Below are 19,690 nucleotides of genomic sequence, written 5' to 3'. Positions count from 1 at the left end.
GTTCAAAATTGAAAGCTGATTGGCATAACATCTGTAATTACAGGACCCTCTTACACAGGCAGGCACTTAAGAGAACTTGTGCAATTGCTGAAATTGAGAGGATTACCCTGATAGCCCTGGTCAGAGCTTAGTGGAAAATGCACTTCCTTAAATGCACTATTCTTAAAGTAGATGAGGCAGACTCTTCTAGGGCCAGGAGGTGAAGCGAGAGTGAATATAAGTTGAAGGTGGCAGGTGGCAGAGAGGAAATGTTTTTTGCTTTTTCCTAATTTCGGTCAACATTGTCTTGAATGTACAGGGTGGTTTAGTCTCAGCCCTAATGGCAGACATTGAACTGTCAACAGTACCACCAAACAAAGGATGGTGAATTCTACACATTGTTCATGAGAAGTGTTTAGAGAAACTCATTTTATGTGGTTTTTCAAAGGTGAACGGAATCCAGTTATTTTGAGTGGCTTAAGCAAATATCTGCTATGTTTCTCAGACACACAAATATGGCAAATATCTTCAGAGGACAGACGTCTGTCCTCTTTCCAAGGGACATCCAAGGAGACACAGAAGCTGGGCAGCCGACCCAAGGTCACACTTCCTGGGGACACAGGGCAGAAGTTAGAAGACAGGGCTGCTTCAGGGGACAAGGAAGGCGACCTGGAACCTTTGTCTTCCTGTGGAACAGAATCCATAGATAATTGGGGGCAAAAATAACACTCTTGATATTCATCAACTGAGTCAAAAAGCAGAGCTATCTAGAATGGGGTGAATTAGGGTGAATTAGGATATCCTCAACATCCTTGTGAAGTTGAAAGCACAGCCTTTCTTTCTCAACTCTTTTTTTTAATACCTGGTTGTCCTGTTCTAATAAATTTATTTATGGCTGCATTGGGTCTTCATTGCCGCACGCGGGCTTTCTCTAGCTGTGACGAGTGGGGGCTACCCTTCGTTGTGGTGTGAGGGCTTCTCATTGCAGTGGCTTCTCTTGTTGCAGAGCACAGGGTCTAGGCGAGCGTGTGGGCTTCAGTAGTTGTGGCACATGGGCTTAGTTGTTCCACGGCATGTGGGATCTTCCCGGACCAGGGGTCAAACCCGTGTCCCCTACATTGGCAGGTGGATTCTTAACAACTGTGCCACCAGGGAAGTCCTCTTTCTCAACTCCTATGGAAAACGTCTTCTGCCATAAGGCGATGGAGAGAGGTTCCCATAGTCTGGATCCAATGGGCAGGGTAAAATATTTTTAAATTAGTTAATAAAAATAAGGGTGGGAGGTGTCACATAAAAATCGAGGTTTCTAGATTTTGTTGAAATCATAGGATCTGGTGCCCCGTGTCCATCTTCTCACCTGACAGTGGGACCCAGGACTGGGTCTCAAGTCTCTCTCCCCTATAGATGGTTCATGGTCCCTACTTGATAAACTTGTAACCTGGTGAGGCCGGTAACAAACCCAAGTTTAGATGCTCGCTGCTTGAAGGCAAGTGTTGGTAGAAAAGGGAAAGTTGCTTTATCCAGGAGACCAGCAACCCGGGAAGATGTTGGACTAATGTCCTAAGACCACCTCCAAGTTACGGGTTGGGAGACAAAGGTTTTAAAGGCAGTGGGAGGGAGGGGGAGAGGGCTGCAGGCGGCATGATCAGCTCGTGCTCAGTTCTTGGATGGGCTGGCATCAAGGTGAAGCTTTGAGCATCGCCAATTTTCTGGTTTCAGCTGGTCTGGGGTCTACGTGCTTGCGGTCAGAAGTTTTCAGCTGGTGGAGGTACAAAAAAAAAACAACTTAGGAATGTGTGTTAGACCTTTATCTCCATCTTTTAGGAAACTGGGAGCTCAGTGGCTCTACTATGGGGCTGGTTTGTGGTCTAAATTGTTACCAGTTTCCTGGGCCAACAGGCATTCTTTGTTTTCCCATCTTCACATCTCCTAATCACTCACTCCTGAGCCAGTGTTTTGAGACTCAGGGGAGGCCTGGGAGACTAAAGCAAAAGCCTTTACTTTAGACACAGGGACACAGGGGCTTGTGTGCAATTTCCATCCCCTCTTTTCTCTGATACGCCTCAGTCTTGAGGGGAACCGTGTTGGATGAGAAAGGGAGTGACATTTTGGGAAGAGTGCTTAATCATGAACTCAGCAGAGGAGCTCAGCTTTAGGGGGACTTGGTTTCACACTCGTCACTTCGTGGGGATCATTTACTTATATTTTGGGTCTGGATCCTCCAGGCATTTGAGTCCCCCGAGAAAAAGGCATGTATAGAATGGCTTGTTACAGTTACTTGGTGCTTCCGATTCTGGAGGCTCTTGTAATTCTCATTCCATGTGGTTTTTCCCAGACGCAGAGCATGGCAGCAGCTTCAGTGGGGTAAAAAGACAGCTTCTCTTGGAAGGGGCTATTTTATGACTGTGCTCTGTGTGCTTGTTGGTTATATTCTGTCACATCAATGCTTTTTGGGGGGAACACCGTTGCCTAGAATGTTACCACTTTTCTTAATAACCACTTTTATGTTACCTGGGGAAACCTAACACAATTTCCTTGCACATCTGTCAAGTTAATCCATTGGCTGTCACCTTGTATTTTGAGTCAAAACAAATACATAGACTAATCTTTAATTTATAGCAGGAATTTCTTTAAATCATATGGGGCTAAAGGAGAGGATTTATTTATTTTATTTATTTATTTATTTTGCGGTACGCGGGTCTCTCACTGTTGTGGCCTCTCCCGTTGCGGAGCACAGGCTCCAGACGCGCAGGCTCAGCGACCATGGCTCACGGGCCCAGCCGCTCCGCGGCATGTGGGATCTTCCCGGACCAGGGCACGAACCCATGTTCCCTGCATCGGCAGGCAAACTCTCAACCACTGCCCCACCAGGGAAGCCCTAGGCTTTATTTTTTTTTTAATCCCAAGATGCATTCTGTGAGCACCACTTAAGATCACATTTGTTCAACAGGTTGAATAAATCCAACTTCTCTGTTTGCTGCCAGGGTTATTCAATTTACTCTGTCTTTTAATCCTCCTATTTCTTCCCAAATTGTTTGCTGAGAAAAAAATTCTCCTCTGTCAAAAAGAAATATTTAGGTCACTTACTGAAGTCATCTTTGCCCTGAAAACTTCATTACAGAACAGTTCAGATTTTCTTGTATGTTATTAAATCATGGCGCGCCTTTTTTGGACTTAATAGGTCTGTTCCACAATCAAATGAAAGCCAGTTAATAGGAAGTATAATTACTGCTATTATGCTGTAGTTATCACATCACGAGAAGCTACTCTCCCAAATGCGATCTATTTCATGAACAAGTGGCTCTTTTTATTTAAAAAATAAATAAATTTGGAGTCTGTACTGCAGAGGGATCTAAGGTTTGTGAATTTCCCTAGTTTGGGGATATTATTTCTAACCAATTAGCACACACACAGACAGCGTTTGGTGCCAGGATAGATGGGTCCCCACATTTCTGCATTCACCCACTTTCCCTGGGCCATGAGTTTCTGTAGATGTGTCCACTAAAAGGCAGCAGAAGTGGGTATCATGAAAGGAGGCACTTTTTGCACTGAGTGCATTTTTGATAGTGAAAAGGCCTGCATTTTTTATACGACATAATCCCTTAACAATGACAATAATGATCTATTTGCACCTTAGCAGTAACCCTGGTTCTGCTGGGCTTATGGAGTTATTTTGACTAGACATGGTGTTTACCTTATTTTCCTCTTTAGAACCCAGACCTGTCACAGGATGCAGCTTTATCCATCCTCTCACTGTGTCCAGAATGCTCTTTCTGCCCATTTCTTCCACGAGGAATCAAACCTCTTTCATCTCCACCCTTGAAATATGTTAGGGAATTCCTGCATGATTTATTCTTCCAAATCCCAATAAGAAGTGCTTTTGCTTTCAAGAGAGAAGACTTGAAAAGACAATGGTTCATCTTCAGGAAGGGGCTGGGAATGCTATTTCTCTCTCCCTCGGTTCTTGGAAAGCAGAGCATTTCCTGGTGGACGTTGTGGGTAAGAGACATAATTTCTCATTTCCCCTGGGGAAGGCCCCCCATGCTTGCCCAGGAGAATTGCTTTCTTTTACTAAAGAATGCAAAGACCATAATGGGGGGAGGAGGGTGGCACTTGTCTAAACCTTCAAGGTCCACCCACAGGTATTCAGGTGGCAGAGACACAGCAGAGGGGTCAGCAGGACACAGGAGTCACAGCCCATGGCCCGTCTATCCAGGCCACTGTGATGGGGACCGGGAGGGAGCATTGGTGTGGAGTCGCAAAGCTGAGCCAATGGACTCAAGACCAAAGGCTTCATGTGCCATGTGGATGCAGCACACACATAAGACAGAGCCACAGGCTGGACTCAGGGACTGGCGGTCTTCTCAGGTCTCTGGATAAAGGGAGGGTGAAGACGGAGCTGACCCTGGGTGGTCAACCCATCCATTATCTATCTCCCTCTTTAACTGCCTCTGAGCAATGACGTGTCCAGTCTCAGGGTGTGGATTCTGATTGGCTGTGGTTAGTCATGGCACTCCAGATGGCTTTGCTGGACATTTTCTTGTCCTTCCTTGCAGTGGTCAGGTGACCTGAGAAGATATAGCAGGAAGTGGCCGAGACCCAGCCCCTACTTGATAAAACTGAGGCCACGCTTTGTCTTCAGGTTTCCTTCTCCAGGAGACACAAGTGTCAGGAAGTTACGTGTGGACCTGCTTCCAGCATCTTGTTACCGTGGGGCGACAGCATGAGGATGAAAGGCCAGCTGGGTAAGTATGACAGCAAGAAAGGAAGGAAACAGGCCACGTGACATCACAGAGAGGCTGAACAGTCACAAAACCACCACCCTCTGCACTCCCTGCAAAGGGAACATTTCTTGGTCTATTGCTTAATCACCACTGCTTTAAGTTGTTCTATTGTTATAGGTGAAACATCCTACAGGATACAGATGGGATTTTGTTTTTCTTTTTTTCTTAACCTTGGATGTGTCGACTTAAAAAAAAAAAGCACAACGTGAGAGCTGTGAGTTAAGTTTTATTTGGGGGAAAAGGAGGACTGCAGCCCGGGAGACAACGTTCCAGGTAGCTCTGAGGACCTGCTCAAAGAGGCGGGGAGAAGGTCAGAATATATGGGATTTTGGTGAAGGGGGAGTACATGCAACTGAGCACATATTCTTTTGCAGAAGGTTTCTTCTAGTCTCGAGGAGCGGTCATCACTGTGAAGGATTTTAGGGCTTTTCTAGATACGAGGAGACACAAGAATTGGGCTCATAAAATTGGCTACTGAAAATCTCTAACTCTCTGAAGACCTGTTCTGCCAGTTTTCCCCAGAGCACAGAGGGCCTCCTTCCTGCTCTCCACCCTGAATTCCTTTCAGCAGGTGCTGAAAGTCAACAGATGCAGCATCACATGATTAAATCCTTGTAGAGGTAGATGGCAAGTGCCAATGGTGAGTGCCAATTTGTAGTTGACAGAGGTAAAACATCTTTATTCCTGAAAATTTAAGAAAAACAACAAAGTAGGAAAGGAAAACAATCACCTATGACGTTGAGATGATAAGGCTTCCTGTGCTTGCATGCCTGATATTCTCATCTCTCTAAATTCCCTTTCTCTGGATCAAAGCAAGAAACACACATCATCGTGCTGTCTCTCCCCTCAGGCTTCCCCCTGATCCTTCAAGTTCCAAAGGAGAAAAATGGAAACATTAAATAAATGCAAAACTTAGCTTTAAAATTCCTCTTTCCTGAGTAGCCTTCTGCAAGGACCCTTGTCCCGTAGTTCCTGGCACGTAAAAGTCACCCAGTAGCTGTTCTCTGGATGAATAAGGACCATATTGGATTCCCCATCTTTCTCATCTTTCCAGCTGAGAAGCGGACACTTGCTAATTGACACATAAAGAAAGTCACTCATTGGCCTTCTTTCAGGCGCAAGTCTCTTTGGAAGATTAGCATGCTTAGGTGATCCCATTTTAACAGCGAGAGAATCTTGTACAATGACAGGTAGCTCTTCAGAAAGGCAAAAATCACCAGACACTAAAGATTTGGTTCTGAATAGCAATTGATGAACAAGGCACAACTCTTTCAGGAAACCTCACTGGCCACACAAAGGAAACAGTCTTGGTGCCATAAGGGAGGACTCTCAATCAATGAGGGTGATAATTAAGTGGCCTTTTCGGAAAGTTTGTATGTTCACTGATGCAGTTTTGAATATTTGACTTTAAAAAGAAAAATAATCTAGAATGCGAAAATACAGACGCTGATTCTATGACCACTGTTAATGTCAACTGCTTGGAAACCCAAGGCTAAAATAAGCCACGTAAACCTTTGATTTAAGCACTGTTATAAAAATGTGGCTGCGCTTGACAAAAGCTTGAAAGGTACTTTTGTTGAGTTTTGTGATGTTTATGTATGTGCCTTGCTGAATTTTTAGGTATGTAAATCTGTCTCCATAAGGATGGAGGCTATTTATTTTTTAAAATGCCTTGACAGGCATTTTAGAAAATAGAGTTAGAATGGAGAGAGGCACATTGGCCAGGATACACCCACACCAGAGGTAGAAATTGCTTCATCTCTAGACTATACCAGGGCAGTGACAACGTTAAAAATCGTCACCTTAACTACTTCAAAACAAACGAGGCTTCTAAACTCTGCAATTAGTTCATTACACTATTATAGGTAACACGGCTCTATTAACAATATTTATTTCTGCACATCCTAATTATTTCACAGCAAACTTATTATTCTATATAATAGCTGAGTAATTGCTTGACTCTAAGTAGCTGCAAAGGTTAGTTATGTTTACTTTGTGTGTTAAGTGAGTTTAGGGAGTGTAGCAGTCAGCAAAGGCAAGCATATACAGAGTAACAAATAACCCACAAATCACTGCAGCCTAACACACACCAGAAAAGGCCAATTTCTCACATATTGTGGATGTCCCTCTAACTAATCTCAACTCTGTGGCTCTGATTACCAGGAGGTAAGAAGTAAACAGATTCATATACAGCAGCCAGACTTTGTAGAGTGTGGTCTCATTTGAAGTGATCTCCAAATTCTGTAAGTGAAACTGTAAGGCTCCTTTGCTTATGGAGAGGACCACACTTTGGGAAAGGAGGGGTGCAAATATGAATCTAAAGACCAAGATGTATAGAAAATAGAATCTTAGAAAAAGAAATGGAATCTACTTTAATCCCATTGACTTTCTCATTTAAGTCTTGAGAGTATACAATTTTAGGGCCCATCTCTAAGGAAAAAATTAAAATTACAAATAAAAATCAGGAATGGATGTGCGTATTTACTTAGGAAGAGAACCTAAATCACAGCAGGTTAAATATTTTAAAAAGTTGATCAATGCCACAAATATCACAAAATTTCAGGAAATGAATGCAATATTGTTAAGTAATGGCCTGACACACCTCTGTCATACTGTTCTTACACATATTTTGTTGAGTACTCCTTGAGAGCTTCTTTACATGACAATGATTTTGAAATACAATTTTTGTATAATGATATACAAATCAAGCATTCCTCTACATTTTTTAACATTGATATTTATGATGTCTAATACATGTGACATGTCTGCTATTTGCTGTATGGCTTTGCATTTTCTGATAAAGTTTATTTTGTGCAATTTTCATAAAAGAAGAAAAAATATATGATGTGTTATCCTAGTACATGCTGCGTAGTCAGGTAAACTCTTATAATAGAGAATTTCCATTTTGACTAGATGTCAAAGAGGTTTGAATCCTCCACTTTTTTAATATTTTAATTTTTTAACTGAAATATAGTTGATTTACAATGCTGTGTTAATTACCGCTGTACAGCAAAGTGATTCAGTTATATGCATTCTTTTTTAATATATTCTTTTCCATTATTGTGTATTGTAGGATACTGAATATAGTTCTCTGCGCTCTATAGTAAGACCTTGTTGTTTATCCATTCTCATATAAAAGCTCACATTCGCTAACCCCAACCTCCCACTCAATCCCTCCCCCAACACCTTCCCCCTTGGCAACCGAATCTGTTCTCTATGTCCGTGTGAATCCTCTACTTTCAATATTCCTTGCCTGATAATTGGGAAGGACAACCACCCCTCGCCAATGGTGCTGGACCCAGTCCCAGCAAGGAGACCCAGGCTTCTCTTCCAGCTCTTGCTAATGCGTGTGGGCAAATCTCAGCCACACAAAAGAGTATTTAGTGCCTTCTTCTGGGTGGGAAACAAGAGGGCTGGAGGGTTACACCAGGCCCCTCTGCCAGAGACCCACATGTGGCCATTACTACCCTTCAGTATCAAGGAGGCATGAGAGACTCCACGTAGGAATGGAGAGCAAACAGGATGGGTAACAGGCTGCTTCCGTTTTCAGGCTCCCAAACTATTTAGGGGATGCATCACCCAACTACCATCAGCTTAGAACACCTCCTAATCTTGCTTGCTTTTCTCTCAGACTCTCTCTCACCCTCCCCCAGGCATCTGGATTGTTTATTCCAGGTGAACAAGAGAAACTCATTCTGACAAATCACATTTTCTTCTTTCCCTACTGCTTAGATCAGAACCTAAAATCTGAAATTCAAGAGAACAAGATTCTTCTGACTCAACGCCCACCCCTCTCCCCATCCTCTGACTTTGTGCTGTCTGGAGAGCATTGGCTCTGTCTTGAGTTTAAAATTTCTGTGATGAATCTCAAAAATTGGCCATAGACTTTTTTTTTTTACCTTTTATTTGCATCTCTTCCATAACGGCTGTCATTTGGGCAATAAGCCAGAAATGTCCCAGCTGCCTGGTTGTGAACAAAAGCGCAAAGGAATGTGGGGAAAATGCATACCTGGTTTAATATTTCATATCATCCAGACACAGATGTAGTTGTGTGATGACAGAAGGACCACAAATGCTTGGAAGGCAGCCAATTCCAACAGAGTTCTGTATCCCAAACCCAGATGCTCTCTATCTGGGTGGGGCCTGGTTAATTTCAGTGTGGCTCCCCCAGGGCAGGAGATGCTGTGGTTAATAGAAAAATCAGCCTATAAGGGGAAAACCAAGATTACTCCCAGAGAGAAGACAGACGGGATTAAACAAGCTTCTTCCTTCCCTAGTGTGTGTTATATTCACTTAAATATTTATTTAGAGCAAATACATTTTAATGACTTTTCAGTTAAAGTTAAATCGACTCATTAAACCACATTTAAGAGATGAGCAATGCACAATCAGCAGTGGGAGTGACTTGCTAATTTCTGAGTCTGTTTGACTTGAACCCAGGGGAAAGCGGTTTGTGTGAGGGCGGTGATCTTCTTAGAACAGACAGCCCTTTTAGTATATAAGGCATTTCACACCCATAACTGAGCAAGGCTGGGGTGAGCATCTCCAGTATTCAGGACCTCAGAGAAGTTGAATAACGGTGGAGATTCTCAGCCAGCAAATACCAGAAAGCAGACAGAAGTGACTCAGAAGCTTTTCAGAACTGGTGTCCCTGCCCCCAAGTGGGAAACACCCCGTGGAAAGCTCAGTCTCCCTTTCCCAAACATTCTTACCAAGATCTATTTTCTGGCCTTTTTTTTTTTTTTTGTATGTCAGATTTTTAATCCTGATTATTTAGCATTTACCAATCCAGATGTACTCTATTACACTGCAACTATGACATACTTCTTTTTTTTATTGGAGTATAATTGCTTTACAATGTTGTGTTAGGTTCTGCTGTACGATGAAGTGTACAGCCTTTCTGAACCTTAGAAAGTTAACCTTTATCTTCTGCCTTCCAATTGGGTTTGGCCAATGGGAAGCACCAACCAGACCACAGACGGCAGGAGGAGAGACATATCAGGGTATTTCTTTCCTTCTTCTCTGATTTGGTGACAAGACTCTGACAGTAATCCCACCACTCCAAGATTACAGCCCCTAGAGGAAGATTATCCCTCCTCCAAGGCTCCAGCCCTGAGTTCTGGTGACCCTGGCTTTTCCTCTTGCCCTTTCAAAAAAAAATGAAATACATCATATGAAAAATGCTAACAATAAAAATGCTTATCATAAAAAGCTACAGAAATTTTTTAAAATGTGGCTGGTGTTTCACCAGACTCAAATGTATTTACAGAGCTGTAAAAAATATCACCACCATATATATTGAGTTTCAAAGATATGGCCAATGTATGAGGATAAAAATAATTTCTCTCCAATTCCTTGCTCTGAACTCAAGAAGACATAGTTCTGTCTCAAAGGTTTTGCAGAAGCTGGACTAATAAAGCAGGTCACCTCAAAGATCACTGGAAGAGCCTCAACGTATAACATGAGGCAGCTTTCCCAAGGTTTGTATTTTAGAATATTTACCCCTGGTTATGAGAGCTATTCTCCTAATAGTGTTGTATATGTCTACACGTGTGAGAAAACTGGTGTTGCTGCTTTACTTCTCCAACAAGAGAACATAATCGTTCCATCTATAATCTGTGTTTGTATTTTAAAATCACTGGATAAAAGACCCTATAGAAGTGAAGAGCAAGCAGTGTGCAGTCAGACCTAGCCCTGGGAGTGAGTGCCGGCTGTGTCACTTTCCAACTGGGGTATTCAAGTTGAATTTAATGTCTCTGTACCTTGGTTTCCTTGTCTGTAAAATAAGGATTAAAAATACTGGTTTTATGGAACACTCCTACACTGTTGAGGGGAATGTAAATTGGTGCAGCCACTGTGGAAAACAGTATGGAGGTCACTTTAAAAACTGAAAACAGAGCTACCATATGATCCAGGAATTCCTCTCCTGGGTATACATCTGGAAAAGATGAAAACTCTAGTTTGAAAAGCTACATGCACCCCAGTGTTCATAGCGGCACTACTTACGATAGCCAAGACATGGAAACAACCTAAATGTCCATCAAGAGATGAATGGTTAAAGAAGATGTGGTACATACATACAGTGGAATATTACTCAGCCATTAAAAAAATGAAATAATGCCATTTGCAGCAAAATGGATGGACCTAGAGATTATCATACTAAGTGAAGTAAGTCAGACAGAGAAAGACAAATACCATATAATATCACTTATATGTGGAATCCAAAGACTAATACAAATGAATCTATATACAAAACAGAAACAGACTCACAGACCTATAAAACAAACTTATGGTTACCAAAGGGGAAAGGGGGGGATAAATTAGGAAGGATTAACAGATACACACTACTATATATAAACTAAACAGCAAGGACCTACTGTATGGCATAGGAGCCTATATTCAATACCTTGCAATAACGTATAAGGGAAATGAATCTGAAAAAGAATATATATATATGTATAACTGAATCACTTTGTTGTACACCTGAAGCATTGTAAATCAACTATACTTCAAATTTTTTTTTAAAAAAAAGTAAATTCAGGGCTTCCTTGGTGGTGCAGTGGTTGAGAGTCCGCCTGCCAATGCAGGGGACATGGGTTCATGCCCCAGTCCAGGAAGATTCCACATGCCATGGAGCGGCTGGGCCCATGAGCCATGGCTGCTGAGCCTGCGTGTCCGGAGCCTGTGCTCCGCAATGGGAGAGGCCACGACAGTGAGAGGCCCACGTACTGCAAAAAAAAAAAAAAAAAAAAAAAAAAAAAAAAGTAAATTCAGCTCAATTACAAAAGCTTTTTTTTTCCATTAGAAAATTGTGAGAGATTCATAAAAGAATAAAATAAGGAAGTAATGCTGGTCCCCATGTGTTTCAGGGGTTCCCAAGACCAGCCCCATGTTCAGAGATCCTCTAGAAAGACTCACAGGAATCGGCAGAGAGATGTTCGCACAGCTGAGGTGTATCTCAGTGACGTAGATAGGATATTCAGGGGGGTGGTAAGGGACAGTGGTGGATCTGGGGGTGTCCACGTGCAGCCCCCTTGTGCTCTCCCTCCAATGAGGGCCACACAGACACACTTGCTCCCGGCTCTAAGAATGCAGCAGCATGCACACTGGGTTTCTGCCCAGACTCAGACTCAGGGCTTTTATCGGGGGCTGGTGACTTAGGGCAACGTCTGCCTGGCTTGGCCCAAAATTCCAGACAATGGCAAGGAAAGCAGGTGTTTAGCACGAACCATATCATTTGCACAGACAGCCTAGGCACAGTGAGCCTTTTATTAACTATCGGCCAGGAGCCATTCGACATTGAGAGTCAGCTTAGCTCTCTGATGCCAGCCAACCTTGCAAGGCATTATCCTGTTCTAAGGATAACAGTCTCGGGCCCCCTATGATAACTTTTCTCTGCACACCATGTGTTCAGAGCCCACCTTGAAGGAGACCCCTCCCCTATGCCATATCATTAAATTTAATCCTTGCACACTTATAGACTAGGAGCTGTTACTGTTCCCATTTTACTGACGAGACACAGGGGAGTCAAGCACCGTGAGTGAGATCACACAGCCAGCCCGAGGCAGAGGTGGGATTCAAAGGAGGGGGTCTCACTCTTGATGAGACCCCCCTCTTCATGCCCCACCAAGAAGCCTGATGGAAAAGTCAGGGTAAGAGCCTCCCACTGCCTTTCCGTTGGCCCTTGTGGCAAAGCCCTCCTTTTCTTTGACTTCTCCCAAAATGAAAATACAAGGTGTCTTGCCAGCTGTGTGATTATGGGTCATTTCCCATAGGTTCACCCCTGCAGGGGTTAATCGTACATAAACTGAGGGACCACCTGTTTCATGGTGTTCTTCTGAGTATTGAAAGCCAGTGTGTGATAAGGATGGTTCTCTTCCTTTGACAGTACTGGAGGGTAGACAAAGGCCAGGAATCTGCAAAGTACCCACCTCTGCACAGGAGGCTGATGGGAAGGCAGGAGAAGGGCAGGTTAAGGTTCCGGCGCTGGGGTTCCTCCACTCTCTCACCCAGCGTCCAGGATCCAGACACCTTCGTCCAAAAGACAAAGTTCCATCCAAGTCTTTCTAACTCAGAGGTTGCTCCCCCAAGACTCCTCTCCTTCCAGACCTGGTCTCATGACCGATCGAGTGTAATCAGACCCAGATCAGTACAGCCTTGTTGGTATTCTTCCTTACCTACTTTGGTTTTCAGTAATGCACGTTCTTATGTTTTTCTCATGTAGCATTGGTTCTCATTGCATGTGTTATATTGTGCACTTGAGATGTTAATTTTATATCGTTAGAATTTTAAAAGGCAGAAATCAGGCCGTTCCCATTTTTGTCTTCTCATTTTCTCACGTGTTGCTTAAGAACTTAAATTACTCTGATAGTTTGCATTTACCACAGAAATAAATGGAATGTGGCAGATAAAGTTTAGGTTATATCAAGTTTTTATGGCCCATAAAAGGCACAAGCCACCTAAAAAACCCTTCCAGGTAATTATGAGAATATGAGAACACCTGTGAGGCATTTGAGACAGAGTCCCGGTAATCCCGTTAAAGCAGCTGTAAATGCATTAATTTATGATTAAGTGTACACCATCCTCTGCGCTGCCTGGAGCTGATGAAGCCAAATCCAATTGTGAAAACCCTTTAGAGAAGAAAAGCTTTGCTTGAGAAGCAAGGGTTTGAAGAAATCAGTGAATTTTTAAATAAATACATGTTGATAATTTAAATCTAAATGAGTTCTGGGGAGAGATGGTGGTGGCACGGCCCCTTCCAGTCAGTAATCCTGAGATTAGAGGGTCTGTCAGTCTGGATTACGTTGCACATATTTAATACTAGTATTTCCTTCCCAGTGTACTGGAGCACAATTGAGTCAAACTCTCTAGGCAAAACGAGGAAGATCATGGAATAATATTGTCAGGTATTAAAATATACAATGCACATCTTCCAAAATGGATGTACTTTGTATTCCACTCTACATAGCACAAAAATTGCCAGAACCTCTATGTATAAATATAGGGTTAATTTGCTTATGTTTGAGACCTATGGATGATCCATCATGGAGGCAATAAACTCATTTCCCTATTCTACAGAAAATGAGTACAGGGACTTGTAATTTGTCAAACCTTTCCCCCAAGTTAGAAATAACAAGGCCAAATAAACTGCATTTTCTAAGACATTAAATGAGGCTACCTTTATGAATGAATCGTGGCTTACCAGTGGATTGGCAGAGAGAGAGAAGAAGAAGAAGGAGAAGTGGAAGGGGAAACGGAGGGAGAAGGGGAAGGGGAAAGGGAAAGAGGAGGAGGAGGGGGAGGGGGAGGGAGAGGGGGAGAGGGAGGGGAGGTGGGAGGGGGAAGGGGGGAGGGATTTTGCCTTCTTTGGCCTAAAAGATAGTCATATTGTTTACATCCATTTTGTGCTTCAAATTAGAGTATTCATTCATTTTATTTTTAGATTCAGTTGATTTTGTAGGTAGTGCATATTGTAGAACACAAGTCATCAGCTCAGAGGAAACAAATTCAATTCATTCTCTCCTAGCACCACTTCTAATATGCAGGACAGCCCAAGTAGCCGGGGGCCTGGGAAGCACGTGTGAGATATCAGAGCAGTCCTGCTCCGTCCCATATTTCATTTCAGTGGTTTCGTTGGTTTTCAAATATATCTTTTTCTCCTTGTATTGAGGGGCCTAGTTCGATGGCTTTGCACTGCATTGCTTGGTCGAGTACAGTACCCAATATTGACATTTCCACGAGTCAGAGAGAAGGAGCCGGGCTTATTCCACATGTGCTGTGGTGTCTGTGCTACTTACTCACGGCACAGAATGTTTAGAGTGATGATGCCAGTTTCCGGGTCTGCTGACCATCTCCTGTACCTGATCACCACGGGCTTGAGCCTCTGACACACAGGGAATCGGGTCCTCAGAGCCACCTGAGTCGTGTTCCTGCAGAAACCCTTCCTGGTCCGCACAGCAGTCCCAGCCAGCCGCCTGCCCAGAATCAGACACATAAACATTAAGCACAGCTCCAAGTGGAAAACTTCCCACCACCCCTGGGAGGCATGCTCCGAAGATCCTGAGAAGGCTCCCAAGGGAAGTCTAGACTGCCACAGCTGGAGGCCTCCACAGCCCCTCATATGATACTTGGAGAATACCCAGATGTTGTATTTAATACCTTTGCTCTTGAGGAAAAAGTACCAGGCAGTCTGTGTGCTTTTTTCCCATCATTTAATAGAATCTCAGTAGAATGTCAAGAACGCAGAAATCTGTAACAGAACAAAGCAAGAAGCCAACAGTGTGTATTCAGGCACATGTCATTTTCAGCAGGTTCAAAGGTCACAAGCCTAACCCTGGTACCAGGGGCTCCTTAAATGTCTGTGCAATAAATGATACCAGTGATGCCCTCTTTTTATAGTTAAATATGTCCTATGATTAGAAAATATGAACTCCCATTGTCAAAAACTTTTGTCTCTCAATATCATAAGATATTGCTTATATGTGGAATCTAAAAAAAGGGTACAAATGAACTTATCTACAAAACAAATAGAGTTACAGATGTAGAAAACAAACTTATGGTTACTGGGGGTGAGGGAAGAGAGGGGTAAATTGGGAGATTGGGATTAACATTTACACACTGCTGTATATAAAATTGATAGCTAATAAGGACCTTTTGTATAGCACGGGGAACTCTACTCAATACTCTGTAATGGCCTAATGGGAAAAGAATCTAAAAGAGTGGTTATATGTATATGTATAACTGATTCACTTTGCTGTACAGCAGAAACTAACTTAGAGGGTAGGAGTGGGAGTTTGAGTTTAGCAGATGCCAACTATTATAAATAGAATGGATAAGCAACAAGGTCCTACTGTATAGCACAGGAAACTATATTCAATATCCTGTGATAAACCATCATGGAAAAGAATATGAAAAAGAATATATATATATATATATATATGTATGTATATATGTATAACTGAGTCACTTACCTGTATAGCAGTAATTAACACAACACTGTAATTCAACTGTACTTCAATAAAAAATAAAGAAATGAACAAACAAACAAAAAAGAGCTAGGCCTTTGAAACCAGCTCCAGCCGGGTTCAGATTCTGTCCCCCACTACTCAGCGACCCCATGACTTTGGATGAAGTACAATGATGCCTCCATAAGCAGGATTTCTTGGCATTTGGCACGTAGTACCTGTTATACTTGTTATTAATTGTGCTTATGTACTAATAAAATATACAGTGAAATCTTAAAAAAAAATCTATGAATTTGAGTCAAAAGTAGTGAAATGAAGTGAAGGGAAAATACATACTTTATAGATTTTGTCTGGTTTTGGTTAAAACGTGGCAAACCCAAAGACGTTCTCCTGGGGTTCAACCACATCATGTAGCAGTTTCTTGGAGAAAGCAATCTCATTTTTATTTTTTACATGATAAGCTAAGAGAGAATCAATCTACATATTTAAAGAACATGACAGTGACATTCCTAAATGATAATTTACTGAAAATTAGCTGGAAATATTGAAAATCATTATTTTCTACGAGTCATCTGAAGCTGAATTCTTTTCTATCTATATGCAAATGTTGGATTCCTTTGTCTACTTTTTTTTTTTTTTACAATACTGTAATATTGCCTATTTCATAAAGTTAAAATTAATAAAGTTCTGTTATGGATTGTGAGACTTTTTTTTTTTTTTTTTTTTTTTTGCGGTACGCCGGTCTCTCACTGTTGTGGCCTCTCCCATTGCGGAGCACAGGCTCCGGACGCGCAGGCTCAGCGGCCATGGCTCACAGGCCCAGCCGCTCTGTGGCATGTGGGATCCTCCCGGAGCAGGGCACGAACCTGTGTCCTCTGCATCGGCAGGAGGACTCCCAACCACTGCGCCACCAGGGAAGCCTGGTCATGAGACTTTTTGATAGCAGGTTTGAAAGATTCATACCTGAATGTAAATGTTGCTATCATATGCTACTTTTGCTAGCATGAAGCTATAATTTCCATTTTGATATTTAAATATAATGAATTATTTTAATATCTTCCCATCACTACAAGGATTTATTGATTCTTTTAAAAAAATCAGACTTACGTTCTAAATTGAACATCACCTTCTTAGAAGTAAAGCCAAGCAGTCAAATCTCCGAGTTTATCTCTAATTATCTGAAACCTGCTCTCCGTGCCAGGATCTTTGGAGATTTCTCTTTGTTCCTTGTTACTTCCCTGGGTTTTATTTGACTGTCTAAGTTTTAACTGTAATTTAAGTCCTCTTTGGGAGAGCAGCATATAATTAAAATTGGTCCTAATTGTGTGTTTTTATTTCACTGCTACTTAATAAGAAATTATGAAACAATTTGGCACACACTGGGAGATCTGAGCCCAGAGAGAGGTCGCAGTTGGGGGAAGCTTTCTGTCTTTTTAAACCACAAGATGCAGACTAAAGCCCAGGTGGTCCCAGCATGTTTACAGGGCTCAGCGCTATGGAAATCACCAGAGGACACAGGGCTGTCAGCTTTTGCCTGGGTTACTCACCAGCATCCAGATTCAGAAAAGGACTGGAAAATTGGAGACTTCATGTGACTTCAGTGTATGACCAGATCCAGTTACTGCAGCCAAAATTCCTTCTGACCTTCTAGCTGTGCAACCCAGTTGGCTTTTAAGATGTTATGTACACCGTGCATTTTTGTTTATTTCTTTATTCCATTCATTGCCTCCTTTTCAGCCCCATTCCTCATTAACCAGGATCCTTCCTATAAGATTATTAATGAGAGGAGAATCCCATCAGCGTAAACAATATCACAGCTTGCGTGTGTAACGACTTGCCTGAAAAAATCTTTGTATCTGCGTTGCATTCATTATAGCCCTCATTTTATTTTATTTTATTTTTATTTTATTTTTTTGCGGTACACGGACCTCTCACTGTTGTGGCCTCTCCCATTGCGGAGCACAGGCTCAGCGGCCATGGCTCACGGGCCCAGCCACTCTGCGGCGTGTGGGGTCTTCCCAGACCAGGGCACGAACCCGTGTCCCCTGCATTGGCAGGCAGACTCTCAACCACTGCACCACCAGGGAAGTGCAGTCCCTTCATTTTAACAGAAAGAAGGATGGATGGGAGCATTTATAAGCAGAACTCTAAGTTCAGTAAAAGGAAGCTGGGAGAACATTCTGAAGTGCTTAATTACCTCTGTGAAATAAGAGACACACTCCTCTGATGAAAATAAGATGGTATGTGAGGATAGAAGGGCATAGAGGGGGACGTGGAATGTATTTTCAGCATGAGAGGGAGCAGAAAACGTGGCGGGCTTTCTGCACCTCGTTGAGGACATTGACTTCAAGTGATGAAGATGTGCCCCCTTGCATGACTTTACCCAGTGGAGTTTGGCCACTTAGATCCAGGCAGAGAAATTAGATCATAATTTTTATTCAAGGTTGTAAACAGAAGGGCCAGGGAGTCTGGAGTGTTGTCAAGAATGTTTTACACGTACATATGTAAGGCGCAGACTTAAGCATTGTTACTGGGCAGATAGTAAGCTAGTCCACATGACAAGCTTCAGGCTGAGATGTTTTTAGGTTTTGTGTTTTGTATTTTAAAAGGAGAAAATGTCTTTCTTTTTTTAATAGGGGCCCGTGGCATCTTTAGGAGACTGTTATAGTACCAACCAGGATGTCTCTTAGACTGAGATTATAGGGGTTCGTTCTCCTGACAGCGTATTTAAAATGATACTGGCCCTACTTCACCCAGCCATGGGAATGAAGACTCAACAAGGGTCACTCAACCATCCCTCTTAGTTATGTAAATATCTATTTGCTTAACATCCTCATATAACAAATGTCTAAGTCACTTCATTCATCATCCATTGATTTCATCGAAAGGTTGGGCTTCTACTTGAATCAGTAAAAGGGGTTATGAAAGGGCAGAGTGTATTCCCTCATAAAGCTTCTAGTCCAATGGCTGAGCAAAAATGGCGTCACTCTCTTGGTTTACAAAGTTAATTCTGGAAAGTAAAGGGCTCAGTTTTCATAAGGAATCCAGGACCTCCTGGTCAGGTAGAAGTGAATACCCTCATTCCTCTACTCTGAGGGGTACATTTACCTAAAATAAAATCAACTCATGGAAAATGCAAGTCTCAGCCAGTGACCCGGCTCAGCTAAAGGTCATACAGATTCATTCAGAGAGTTGTTTTCAAAATAACACACAGCTGATTCTGGGAGTATTCATCAGAGATAGTATAACCTAGAAGGACCCTAGGAGGCCTTCCCAGAATAGACTCCCACCCATGTCCTCCACCTGCCTTTTGTCTGTAGAAAAACTTTAGTCAAAGAAGAAATTTAATCAGAGAAGTGAGAACATGCAGAAAGGAAAATTGTCAAGCAAGACAAAAGAATAATACTTTAGCTATTAAACAAAGTCAAGGACACTTAGTTCCTCCTCAAGGGCTATAGGTAATATTCTGAGCCATGTCCTTCGAGCTGTTCTGCAGATACTTGAAAGTCCCACCAGGTGGGAGAAGTTACCTGTATGCTGTTCACAAGCATGTAGACATGAGACAGGTTGGAACCAGAAGGTTGATGATGCCGACTCCCGATGACCTCACCACCAACCAATCAGAAAACTGTTCACAAGCTGACCACGCCCTCCCCTTTGAACCATTGCTAAAAAACTCCTCACTACCCCCTCCAGGGGCGGGGGACACACAGTTTTGAGGGCATTAGCCTGCTGTGGCCCCTTTTGCCTGGCAAAAGCTACTCTTTTCTGCTTCACCCAAAACTCTGTCTCTGCGTTTCTATTTGGCACCAGTGAACAGAGGCCGAGTTTCAACAACAATGGTGATCTAGAGAAGAATGGCTAAAACTGCACATGAACTAAAAAGACCGGTACCGTGGCACCCAACCGTGGCCTGAACCTTGGTATCTGAGCAGCAGCAAATTAGTTTGCAGATCCTCACAG

This window comes from Mesoplodon mirus, assembly GCF_964341445.2.
Source record: "Mesoplodon mirus genome assembly, chromosome: 13".
Lineage (NCBI taxonomy): Eukaryota > Metazoa > Chordata > Mammalia > Artiodactyla > Ziphiidae > Mesoplodon > Mesoplodon mirus.
This window is presented reverse-complemented; position numbering follows the sequence as displayed.